This window comes from Amphiura filiformis, chromosome 16 (genome assembly GCF_039555335.1).
Source record: "Amphiura filiformis chromosome 16, Afil_fr2py, whole genome shotgun sequence".
In the NCBI taxonomy this organism is placed as follows: Eukaryota; Metazoa; Echinodermata; class Ophiuroidea; order Amphilepidida; family Amphiuridae; genus Amphiura; species Amphiura filiformis.
In genome coordinates, this window is record NC_092643.1 from 38107343 (window position 1) to 38119646 (window position 12304).

Genomic DNA, 12304 nt, shown 5'->3' on the forward strand with positions numbered 1-12304 from the left:
ACAAGTGCCATTCTTCTTTGAAGGAAACTGTAGTAATTATAACCTCCTTTTTGGTGTAAAAAATTATGACCTCACTATTTTTGGTATACAATTTGTATGACCCCTAGTATATTCATGACCCCATTCTGAAGAAAATGACAGCCCCCTAAATTCACAAAAAATTGTCTTTTATGCAAAGGTCATTCAGGACTTTTGAGCCAACCTGAAGCATTCATCCTTGTTCACCTTAACTGATATTGGAGGTCAAGCTTCACCTCGATCAGCTTACTTTTTGCTCACACATTTGAAGTCAACTTTCACTATATAAAGTGTTCTGTTGGGCCAAGCTTCACCATGCATCCAAAAGGATTTTCATTGTCTCACCATTTATGCGTTCAATTTGTCACCATGCATCGGTTCACGATAATAATGCCTGAAAGCGAAAGCCAAGTTTAACCTTAATCATACGAATGCTTTTATTAGTTCAAGCTTCACCCAGAAGTTCATTTTGATAAGTCTAAACTTAATCATCGTAAAGCGGTATCCAAGAAGAAGAAAATAGTGAAGCTTGACGTGGCTTGAGGAGGGTACTGAGTTCCAAGATTCACAATGATGCCCACATTAATGTCTTCTGGATCTTCTTATTGTGGGATAGCAAACACTGAAAACATAATAAATGTATTCCTTATTTTTAAGATGCTCGCTTGGCTTCTGTAACAGTAACCACATAAAGTTGTGAAGCAAGTGTGTATGCTGTGGATAGAAAAAATACGATTATTATTGACATATCTCTGTTGAAATGTTCTCATTCCTAAAACACTATTACAATGTACCAAATCATTGTATATATTATCTTCAATTAATTGTCACCATAATTAGTTCCCTTCTCCTAATAAACAAGAAATCAAGGGCTCAGGGACATAACATCTTAACTCAAAATTGCTAGTTTGAGTGCACTGTGTAAATACAAACCATGATGTAGATCTATATGATTTTGTGTACATTAAAATTTTCATATTAAAATCTCATTTTCATCACAACGATACTGTGGCGTATATTGGGTGTTCCACCAGTGCTCGAAATATGCCGCAAAAAGTCACAGGCCAGCCAGGCTTGACCTTAAAAAGTTACCCGCCAGCCAACTAGATGCCAGTCAGAAAATTTCCGCCAGGCCAAAAGTTACATGCCAATGGCCGACTGACCGGCCATATTTTGTATGTTGGGTGCCACCCCAGTCCCAACCTTTCCTGGTTCTGGAGTAAGGTGCATCTCATGCCCTCTTGTCAAGCAAATTTCTTGTCCCTAGTCTAAAAACATGCCATTGGGCAATATATTACTGCATACCAAATTTAAAATTATTCCAAAATCATAATAGGGGCCTCCGTGATGCTGAAATTGTTGGTCAATGACCATACCCTAATGTTAATGTTAGAAATTATTGCTGCCTTATGCATTTTAGTTCATGCAGTTAGGACTATTAATGAATAAAGATGTTAAAAAAGCATACTTGTCTCAAAATTAAACATAAGGGAGCTATCTACAAAGACCAATTTTATGTAAACACAAATGGCTGCCTTGTGCTGTCTTTACTGTGTAATTGTGAAATTGCTAAAATATTCATAACTTTCCTATTTGTGCTATAAACTTTGACCTGTTAGGCAGATAATACTAAAGACTTGAGATCACACACTTGCATCTAGACCTTGCTCAATTTGAGACAACACACACAGGCCTGATGAGCTCGAGGGTAGCCTTGTTCAAGGCCTTCTAAGATTTCCTCCTGCTTGAACTATTTTTGGGCTCATGAAGTCAGTGAGGGCCACAGATTACAGCTATTAATGACCGTGCGTATGCTGAAAAATTGAACTTGGGCTCAGTCTACGAACCTCCAAACAGCCTTGTCTCGCCATACGAGCTCGCAGGCACAACCCGAGTTTGATTGTTCAACTTAAAACACATGATTATAAGCAGCCACAGTCTGTGATGGTCATATCATGGACAGGGTTGTAGCTAGGATATTTTCAGTGGTGGGTGGCATTTGATGAAAATCTTGCATATTTATTTATTTATTTATTTATTTATTTATTTATTTATTTATTTATTTCTTATTTAACCTGGGGTGACCAATCAATGCACTGGCATTGTTCTCCTTGGTTCCCAGGTGGAAATTGTTTGCCAAAATAGACCAAATTCTTAACTAATTCAATAAAATGCTGCAATTTTGGCCTCTGAGTGGTGGGCTCCAATGCTAAAATTGGAGCCGAGTGATAGGCTCCAAAACCGATTGGTGGGCTCTACCGCCCACCACCGCCAACTGTAGCTACATCCCTGATCATGGACTTGCCAAGCCCAAAAGTTGTGATAGGATTCAAGTACTGGTCATGAGGGAGGAAACTTAGAGGGCTAGCCAGAGGGCTGAGGTTCTTCAAATCTTGAGATTGGATATCTTCGATTGGCACTCGCAGGAAATCAGAGCTGGGTTTTACTCCATGCTCAACGCTCATTGATATTGAGGGCATTAACAGTGGTGTACCGTGGCCGCCCCAACCCGGGGGGCTGAAGAAGAAACAATTTTGCCGCCCCTTCTTTAACAGCCCGAAAAGGTTGACCCAATTTTTTTCACGGTCGTTTGAAAAAGTGAAGAGCAAAAAAAAAAAAAAAAAAATTTAGGCGATAGCACCCTAAAAGCAACATTTTTTCAAAATTGTTTATACTTTTTCAATTTTTTGCCCTTTTTATTTGCTGATTCATTTTACCGCCCCATCTGTTTTTGCCGCCCTGTTTTTGCCGCCTTCTTCTTCCGCCGCCTTCGCTTTTTGCCGCCTCTACTTTGACCCCGGGGCTGGCGCCCCAAAGCCCCCCCCAAAAATACGCGCATGATTAATGTCATTGAGTGATGCTTTGGTACATGTATGCTTCAGAGTCTCAACATTCTGGGGGAAAGGAAATCAGGACCATATTGTTTATCTCTGAATATGAAGTGTGATCCAAGGATCATGCACATTGCACAGCTAGATCAGCAAGGGCTGCAGATGGAGTCATTTCTGTAGACACTGATGAGGGTTTCCCAAATCCAGTTCCAATAAGGCATATATGTGTCATGATTATTTACGTAATTCTGCTTCATACTTTGCCTTTCATCTGGCCTAGCATCTACAATGCTCTAGAATTTTAAACTTCTGAGTTTGCTCACCACTACCTATCCACAACTTCACGATATAAACCACCTCTGCTGAGAACTCCCATCTGAAGATTTGAAGAACCTCAGCCTCCATTCTTTTAACATATTGGGTGCTGTGACTGCTGTCTCATCAAATTGAGCAAGGTCTATAAATGTGCAAATGTGCGATCACTCTTCTGTAGTAGTATCAGCCTAACAGGTCAAAGTTGGCACAAAAACAGTAACGTTATGTATTCACAATTACACAGTAAAGATAGCAAATGGCAGCCAATTTTGTTTACATAAACTTGGCCTTGTTATTTTTTGAGTAAGACTGTTATTTTGATCATCTTTTATTCATGGATAGTAGTAAGGACTAAGTTACTAGTACAGCAGTCATTTGTAATGTACACAATGCATGAATAAAATAGCTGCCTTATGCATATGGTATGGCTATTGACCCCCAAAACGACTTTGGAATAATTTTAAATTTGCAATGGGGACAAGAAATTTGTGTGACATGAGGTGATGGGGGCACGAGATGTACCCTATTCTGGAGCCACTGATTTTGTTTCTAGATATTTGTGTAACTGCATTTCACAAAATGACCAAGTGATAATTTTGACAAGTTGGTACTTTCACAGCTTTGGGGCACATCCATTTTGTATCCTTGCCCTTGGCGCACAACCCCCTAGCTACACCAGGCAACATGAAAAGAAACATATATACGGGAATAGCTGTTCTTACCAACAATGGCTGGTGTGTGTCATTCATGGTCTTGTTTGATCACATCTAATCCTGTTCTGCCCCACTGTAAAAATCATCCATCAATCTTCTACATAGTTTTGCAAATGTCTTCTCCATATCCAGTGTACTTGGAAACACAAACACTGCCATGCCTGGAGTAAGCTCCACCATCTGGAAGTAGTAAAACAGTTCAGTATAATTATAACACTTACTGGCAAAGTTCATGGAGATTGAATGAAAGTTAAAAATTGGCTCAAATTTATTTAGCTGTCAACGCCACATAAGTAGCCTACAGGTACTGTATTCACCATAATTAGTTCCCTTCTCCTAATAACCACCCTTAAAGAAACTTTTGAAAGACAGCTGTACAACTAAATTCATCAAATGTCTAAATAAAAGTATACATCAGTTCTAAACAGTGGTGGCACTACTAGGGGGCAGGGGGCATTTGCACATAAAAAATAATTTTATTAAAGAACATCCATGGATCACTTTGCAGGGTCTTAGGCAAGATTTGAAGGTTTGGGTGTGTAAATTGAAAAAACTGGGTGTGTAAATTTAAACATTTGTGTACAAAGTATAGGCCATGTGGGCAAAAACTGGACGTGTACAAATTTGGGTGTGTAACATTTGCTGGCTGCCTAAGCCCTACAATCAAAGAAATTAATGTTGGTACACTCGGGCATACTAAATGTAAATCGCCACCCCTCTCCCCCAGTTCAATGTTGATGAAAGCACTTTTTCCATTGGGCTCTCCAGTCTCCCCAACATTGATTGAGGGGAATGGGGAGGGAAGAGGAAAGGAGAAGGTATGTACTTCTCATCAAACATAGTTATACTAATTTCACTTAACTCTCAGAGCGGCAATGAAGAGTTCCAACATATTGTCAAGGTGTACCAACTATTAAATTCCTTGATTGTAGCTTCCAAGACTATTTGTGGTACTATTTGTGATTTATCCCTCAGAATGGATAAAATAAAAATCAAATCAAATGCCTTGATCAAACTTCATCCAGCAGGAATATCTCCAATATTCTACATTTCAATTTTTTATTTACGATTTAGCAAAGGAATATACTATAGATAATGCATGATGTATATATCGAATTTGATGTATTTTATTGACACGAAATTTGATACAGGTAAAATATGCCCTTCCTGACTGCCATTCTGCCCTTTTTTATGTCCTCTACCAACGGCTAAAATAGTACAAAATATTGCACCAAATGGCTTCATTTGCACCTCAAATTTTTTTAAATCGATAGCTTCACAGGGGGACACCCCTCTGGCTCCCCCACCCCAGGTGCTAAAGCAGCCATTGAGTGGCACTTTGCTGTTTTCTTTTATTTCATGTGGCACTTCAACATATTTGAGGAAGCCTAATCTACATGATACTTGTTGTGAACGCAGCGAGCAGGAAATTGGCAAAGTGTTTCCGTAACTGTTTTCCTTTATAAAGCCATTTTAGAGTGTTTTATTTAAAAGGCGCCCTTACTTGATAACTCTAGCTTCAATTTCAAATTTTTTTTGCACACGATAGTTACGCATTCGATGCTAGAGTGCATTGCTAAAATGTTTTTAGGTGGGACAGCGGTGCAATCTTTTGTTATATTTATTCTGTTTAAATGTTGAAATTTGGATGAAAGTTATTTTGATGAGTCAACTACAGTACGGTATCTTTTGAGCAAGATTTGCCTATTTTGAACAGTCTAAAATTTTGCTAAAGTTTAATTTTAGCAACATTTTTGATGCGATTGTCTGTCGTGATCAGCTGTGTAATTTACTATTTTACTTCTGAACTTCCATTGCTTTACACGGTACGTGTCATGCTTCAGCGAATCCGACTAGATTTTGAATGCAATGGTCTCTAGAATGTAGGTATGCTAGGTGAATTCAAATTTGCCATCAAACTGCATCATTTTATATATCAAATTAAAGCCCTTGAGTAAACAAAGCCAAAACTGAAAACCTTTTTTTCATAGCACTTTCCGTAGCAAAGTTACATCTTGTCAAAGATTGACTTTCATCAAACAATGTCAAAAAGATTCAGCTAGCAAAATTCCCCAAAACGGCATTTCGGGGGTGTTTCTAGATCTATCTTAGTCTCATTATGATAGCAGCTTTTTTTAATGGAACTGCTATCAAAATCCTCTAAAATTCCATGTGCGAAAGTGACTTATCACCATAAAAATCATATATTTGGGTCAAGTGAAGTATAGACCACTTGGCATGTGACGTCATTGCCCGGCAGTATGCGCGCGCATTATGACAATTTACATTGTTCTTTGCCCTGCAGAGTGCGTACGCATCGTAGTCTGCTAAGGGCACGTGCATTATAAATTGCCCGCCACATTTCATACAGTACAAGAAAGCCATTGAACAGTGTAGCAGCTCGGTCGAGCATATCGATAGACGAGTCCCTCGCCTTTGTTGATAAACAGTGATGTCAAGTGGTCTATAGAAAACATATTTATGTAGGTTTCTTTCTTCGGGCACAAGTTTTACATTTCTATGTAAAAATGCATTGACATTGTCGGCGAATTTGGCTGACTAGCAAATGTGTTTGCCTGGCATACCTATAGAATGTGAAGCTATCGGTGAACAAATTCTTGGCTATCTCTTCTCGAGCAACTTGGAGCAAGGCACCCATGTGTGCCAAAAATCACTTGCTCCCCCCTCGGCTCGGCTTGCCAAAATTGCTTGCCCCACCCCTTTCGCTCGATAAAAATTTCTTGGCACCCCCCCATTTTACCGCCAGGAATTTTTATAGGGCATTAGGGGGTGCTTATTTTGTACAAGTGGACTTTTTCCAGGTGGGGTGGCAATTTTACATCGTACCACCCCACCCCGCAACCCCCGGGCTCATAATTATTGCACAGCCCCTACGTCAGAAGTAGGTATAGTGCAATAGATAGAACAGTCCCCGGCATGCCCGGGAACAGCCCCGACCGAGAGAATGCTAAATATCTTTATCATGTTTACTTTAAGCTTACCCATGTTGTTACCCGGGCTAAGTTACTAAACACACGTCACACATATTTTTTAGACTGAAGTACTTACTTAATATAGGTGATAGCTGCTAACGACGCCTCTTTCTTTCTCCAGGCATGCCCGGATATCAGTAAAAGTAATATTAGTGGATGAATTATTCACTAGAAAGAATAAGATGACTGGAATTCTTCTTCGCATGTGTGTACATATATATACCAATCCAGCTGATCAGCTGATTCGTTGATTAGCCTCCCACCAGTCGTAAACGAGACTGGTTACGGCATGTATAGCAAGTCAACGCTGCCATAAATCGTTTTAAATTGAAAGAGATGAAATTCCCTCAAATTCGCATTTTGAAAAGGAAATTTTTAACTTTATCTGGCTGACCTGATAGCTTATGATTTTCTTAAACAAAATATGGCAAAAAAAATTTTTTGGAAATTTTTTTTGAGGGGTCTTGGACCACGCCCATTCCACCTCCCTTAACAAAACACGATAATTATATGGAAACAGCCACACGAATGTCGTTTTAATAAGCTCTTTAAATAGCAACTCAATCTACTTCGTAAAACATTGTCTTGTTTGTATTGTAACTGCCTCCATATAATCGTAACATTGAAATCTAGTAATATGAAATGCTACTGCGTTAAGCCAAAAGGTAACAGTCTGCTCTTTTTGGAACCATTGTATTTGATGTTTATTCTAATACTATTTATATTGTCATGATGCCATAGTGTAATCTTCCTATTCCGATTTGCCATTTTCCCTATTACTCACGATCGTAGAATAATCAAGCAAATAATCTGTGTTCTCAGATGCATTCTCAGAACTGTGTGTGTGGATGTGCGTGATGAGAATGTCTGGACTTTTACCCATGTAAGAATGTATAGAGCGAAGATCTGAAAATATAGTAAATGAACTTGTAAAACAATGTTGACTTTTAAAGTCAACAAATGCTCGTGCCGCCTCACAATTCAACATTCAAAGTACATTTCATGACAACACGAAAATTAGAAAACAAAATGTGCATGGTCAAAAATATTCACATACCTTCAAAAAGTGTAACATTATCACCTAGCAACAATAATTGTTATTTCTATTCTTTCAATATAAATTGTACAGTTATGTAGATTAATTGTTTCAATAGCCCCAATGGATCTAAAGATTGCATTAATAATAAATATTGTGTAAAATGTTACCGTCGGAAAATATCACAACATTACCTTTTCAAACACATTCTTATTGGAAAATTGTATAGCGCATTTAAAGCACCACACATGTTTCGTTGTTTGTTATACATGTATAGACGAACAAGACGTTGTGTTACTAACTGGAACATTAAAGAAAGCACCTTTTCGCCCACGGTGACATCAATAATGGACATTAATTAAATTAAATATCCATCGGGACTATTGAAACAACCTTTAGAGCAGTCGACTTTATGTAATTGTTGCTTGGTTAGACCCCTTGTTCTAATAATTGAATTAACCACCTTTTGAGGAATGAATCAACTAGATGTATTTCATGGTTTTCTTTCTCGTGAAGTCCATTATTACTCTGAAATCATAAAGAATACAACTTTTATTGATTCTACAGGGGCCATTGGTAACATCCGTGAGGCACATAATTTTATCATTTTTAGCTGTATTTTCATAAAAAAAATATTTCTACTAGGGATGTTTTTCTGATGTAGGTCACCACTGATCGGGTTAGACGCATTAGTTTACACAAATAACTGAACAAATAAAGTGTCAATAATTATGTCCAGGCACATGATGGTACATGGTTGCATATACTAAAAATAAATAAAACAAATGTAGGCATTTCTGTACGTTTAAAACATTAATTCACCAATAAATGTAACGCACGCTTACCCCGTAACACATCCATTCTACAATTGAGTGGGGTGGGACAAGGGGAATAGAGTGCCCTGTCTAAAACACAACACATTAATTCTGATGTGAGTCGAGCACACAAACTTGTGATCTTAAGTCAAACGCCGTAACCAAATAGCAGATTATCAATCCTAATATTCCCAATGCTCCAAATGAACAAGACATTGAGACAGTCTGAGGTAATCACCCTACTCTTTTTTCGAAACCGGATTCGCTTATAGTTCATCTGGCCGGATTCGAAGCGGCGATCTTAGTAATACTAGCACGACGCTCTGACCAACTGAGGCACAGATGTACAAAGAGTGGAAGGTATTAGGTTGAATGATGTTCCTCGCATTCCTATCGGAAGGCATCAGAACTGAATATTTATAACAAATACACAGAGTCACCGCAGGTATGAAAATTCTCATACTTAGTTCTCTGGGTTTTAATCTTTTCCCAGAGCATTCAGCGCACATAATAAACATGGAAATTGTTTTAATGTTGATAAGATCTTGATCCACACTTTAGGAGTTACGCTAGGCATTCAACAGACAATGTTATTATTTGAATTACAGATCCTTCAATTCGGGTTACGGTAAACATGCTCAAAGTTGGATACATCAACTGAATCAAATTCATGACGTTAATTAAGACAACTATCAACTACCTTTACAAAATGTTTTGAAATACAAATATGTCCTGAATGTAATATATACTTATATAACCCAGAAACTTTTTTATTAACCATATTATGTAAAAGCAATTGCAGACATATCACATTTATAACACTTATACAGTAAATATAGAAACGCCAGTTACAAGATCCATTATCTCTATGCGAGTATGACACTTTGATCGGATGTTGTTAATTCCCATATACCCACGAGGACTAAAATGCCGTGCTATCTGATAAGAATATTGAAACAATTGAGACAGAGCCTTTGTCTATATAAATCAACGTATGCATCCTCACGAGGAACAATTTCCTGAGATAAAACCAGTCGAAACGGTCCATGATGTCAATGTAAGACAAGCGATCATTTATAACGTGTGAGAGTGAGAACTTAGGCACATACCTGGTTGTGTATGTGGATTGCAGACAGGTTAGACGTGACAAGAATTTGATTTACACCTTTATTTCCGCCTTCATACCTTGAAAACTGTACAAAATAAATGAATGTATGACACTTTTTTTACTTCTAAATACTAAGTAGTATATAGCAGGAAAGTTGAGAAAGACAGAACAGTTGAGAATAGAGTTACGAATATGATCAATTATAGTCTTGTTAAATTTAGTTTAAAAGGTGAACAGAGTTATATTTAATCCGCATTCTCATTGTTAGACTACAATGGTGACTCTACTTTCATGCAAACATTTGAAACGTTTCAGTCTTTTTTATATTTTTGCATTATTGCGATTGTTTATTTCAAATACTTAATTCATTGGATTAACGCCCGGGGATTAGCGTAGCACAATACTCTCATAAAAGATGGTGCAAGCTTTGAAAGTTAAATTTATCATTTTATAAATTCCTCAACAAAAGTTTGGAATTTCTTTCAAGCATCTATATCTCAGATTATTTGTGGCATGTTCATATCGTGTTGCATATCAATGGAGAGTTTATTTATTCTGCCTCACAATGACGCCAAATTTTGTGAGTTTAGTGATGTCTCAAACAGAATGTGCCAAATTGACCATTATTCTGTGCTCAAACAACACTGGGCACTAACCTCAATAGCGGGTGGAAAAACCATATGCAGCCACAACAGCCTCATGCTGTTCACTAGCCTGGTCACACATTGCTGTGGGATGACATGCCAATCCACAACCAGGATTTGTCGCAGGTCATTGAATGTGGTTGCATTGGTTACTCTGGTCCCACAGGTGTTCAATCGGGTTGAGGGTTGGGCTCTGTGGATTGCATTGTGTCCCAGATTGCGAATATATGGGATTGCAGCTTGCTGCACAGAATAATGGCAATTTGGCACATTCTGTTTGAGACCCCGGTACATTCACAAGACGTGTACTCAGCCGTTAACAAGATGATTGTTTTGTATGTGGTGTCATTACAAAGGTGAATAAATTAGCTGGCCATTTATATCTACATTGATATGTCCACAAATAATTTGAGATATAAATGCTTGAAAAAACTTTCCAAACTTTTGTTGAGGAATTTATGAGTTTTCTTATACGGGGGCATTTAGACGATGTTTAAATGTGAATATGGGCCTAAAAATCGTCCATGGTATTAATCTCTTTTGTAGAAGAAGCTCAAAAGTTTGAACTGAAACTATATTATTATACAATATTTTTACTAGACCTAAATAGTACAATACAGCACGACGAGACTGCAAGACCATGCATCGTACGTGAATCGATTGCGCAATCATGCCAAACTACATGCGCACGAAAACGTTGAGCAGGCAACGGTCACACTCGTGGCTTGATAAAGCCGTTCTGCTGGGGAAAACGACCTTTTTTCATCGTCTTCCTTCCTTCTTTCCTTACACTTATGCAAAAAGCAGAGGGAGTTTGGGATAATGTATGCATCATTTTGAAATTGGGAGATATCAAGTGATGTACATAATATAATATATAACAAGCAGAAATGTCACGATATCTAGATATAACATACTTGTATTTATCAATATAAAAGCAAGAGGGGTAACACTCCCACGTGTTACAGATAAGCAAATATACTCCACTAGAATATAAGCGCATGTAGGCGTAGGAAACTTCCTACATTATATTTGACTGTAGGAATGGAATCCATTAATATGTTGCCGTGGTAACGTTGGTTCCCCGCATCGATAACACAAATACGTGACATAAATACGTGATATAAATAAATATTTGACAAAAAAGGATTCTCCTGTCAACCTAATCTCAGAAAGCACTCAACTTAGAATAATATACACGTATTGAAAATGGGCATTGTATGTAATACCTTCCTGAGACTATTTCTCTTTGTCGTCAGTTTCACTGGACCAGGAAGCTAAAGAGATTAGCCAAGATATATACTTGTATCGAATACATGCGCCCTATCCTTTATTGTGGGAGGTAATATTCTGGTTGGTTTAATGTCAAATGGATACCGGTTGTTGTTTTTTATGATGGAAATGAAATTAATATGAATGAATAAATACAGTATTGATAAAGGTTAGCACACAGAGAATATATATATCTGAAACGGAAATCACACCAGATCGAAGGATTGCACAGTAATTTTGATTATGCCAAAGCCATGGGGCGTGATATTGCCCTAGGTTGATGGTCTGCTGAACAAGATGTTTTATATATCTACAATGTTATAATGTTAAACGCTTAAAATCGGAAGAAAGGAAAACCATTCACAAAAGCCAAGACCCCAGGGCATGGACACATTATATTCACCATAGATCATGTTTTGACATGTTTCAAATATCGTCATGTACAAAATGGTCACCCTAAATTGGTCCTTTGTTAGTATGTTAGTCTAGACATCTAGCCGACCTGAATTGACGCTAATGTCTAAACTTTGAACATCAATAACATACAATGTCAGACATG

The 12304-nt window shown here is 37.8% G+C and overlaps 1 long non-coding RNA gene across 2 annotated transcripts; it reads right to left on the reverse strand.

The window, feature by feature from the left end:
• Positions 1-681: 681 nt before the first annotated feature.
• LOC140136589 (uncharacterized) lies at positions 682-6998 on the reverse strand. 2 transcript variants are annotated; one of them, XR_011856700.1, is made up of 3 exons: positions 6947-6998; positions 3887-4057; positions 682-732 (listed from the first exon to the last, which is right to left on the reverse strand). It is a non-coding gene; the product is annotated as an uncharacterized lncRNA (long non-coding RNA). The 2 variants fall into 2 exon arrangements; XR_011856701.1 differs by lacking the exon at positions 682-732 and adding an exon at positions 3104-3352.
• Between the last annotated feature and the right edge of the window lie 5306 nt (positions 6999-12304).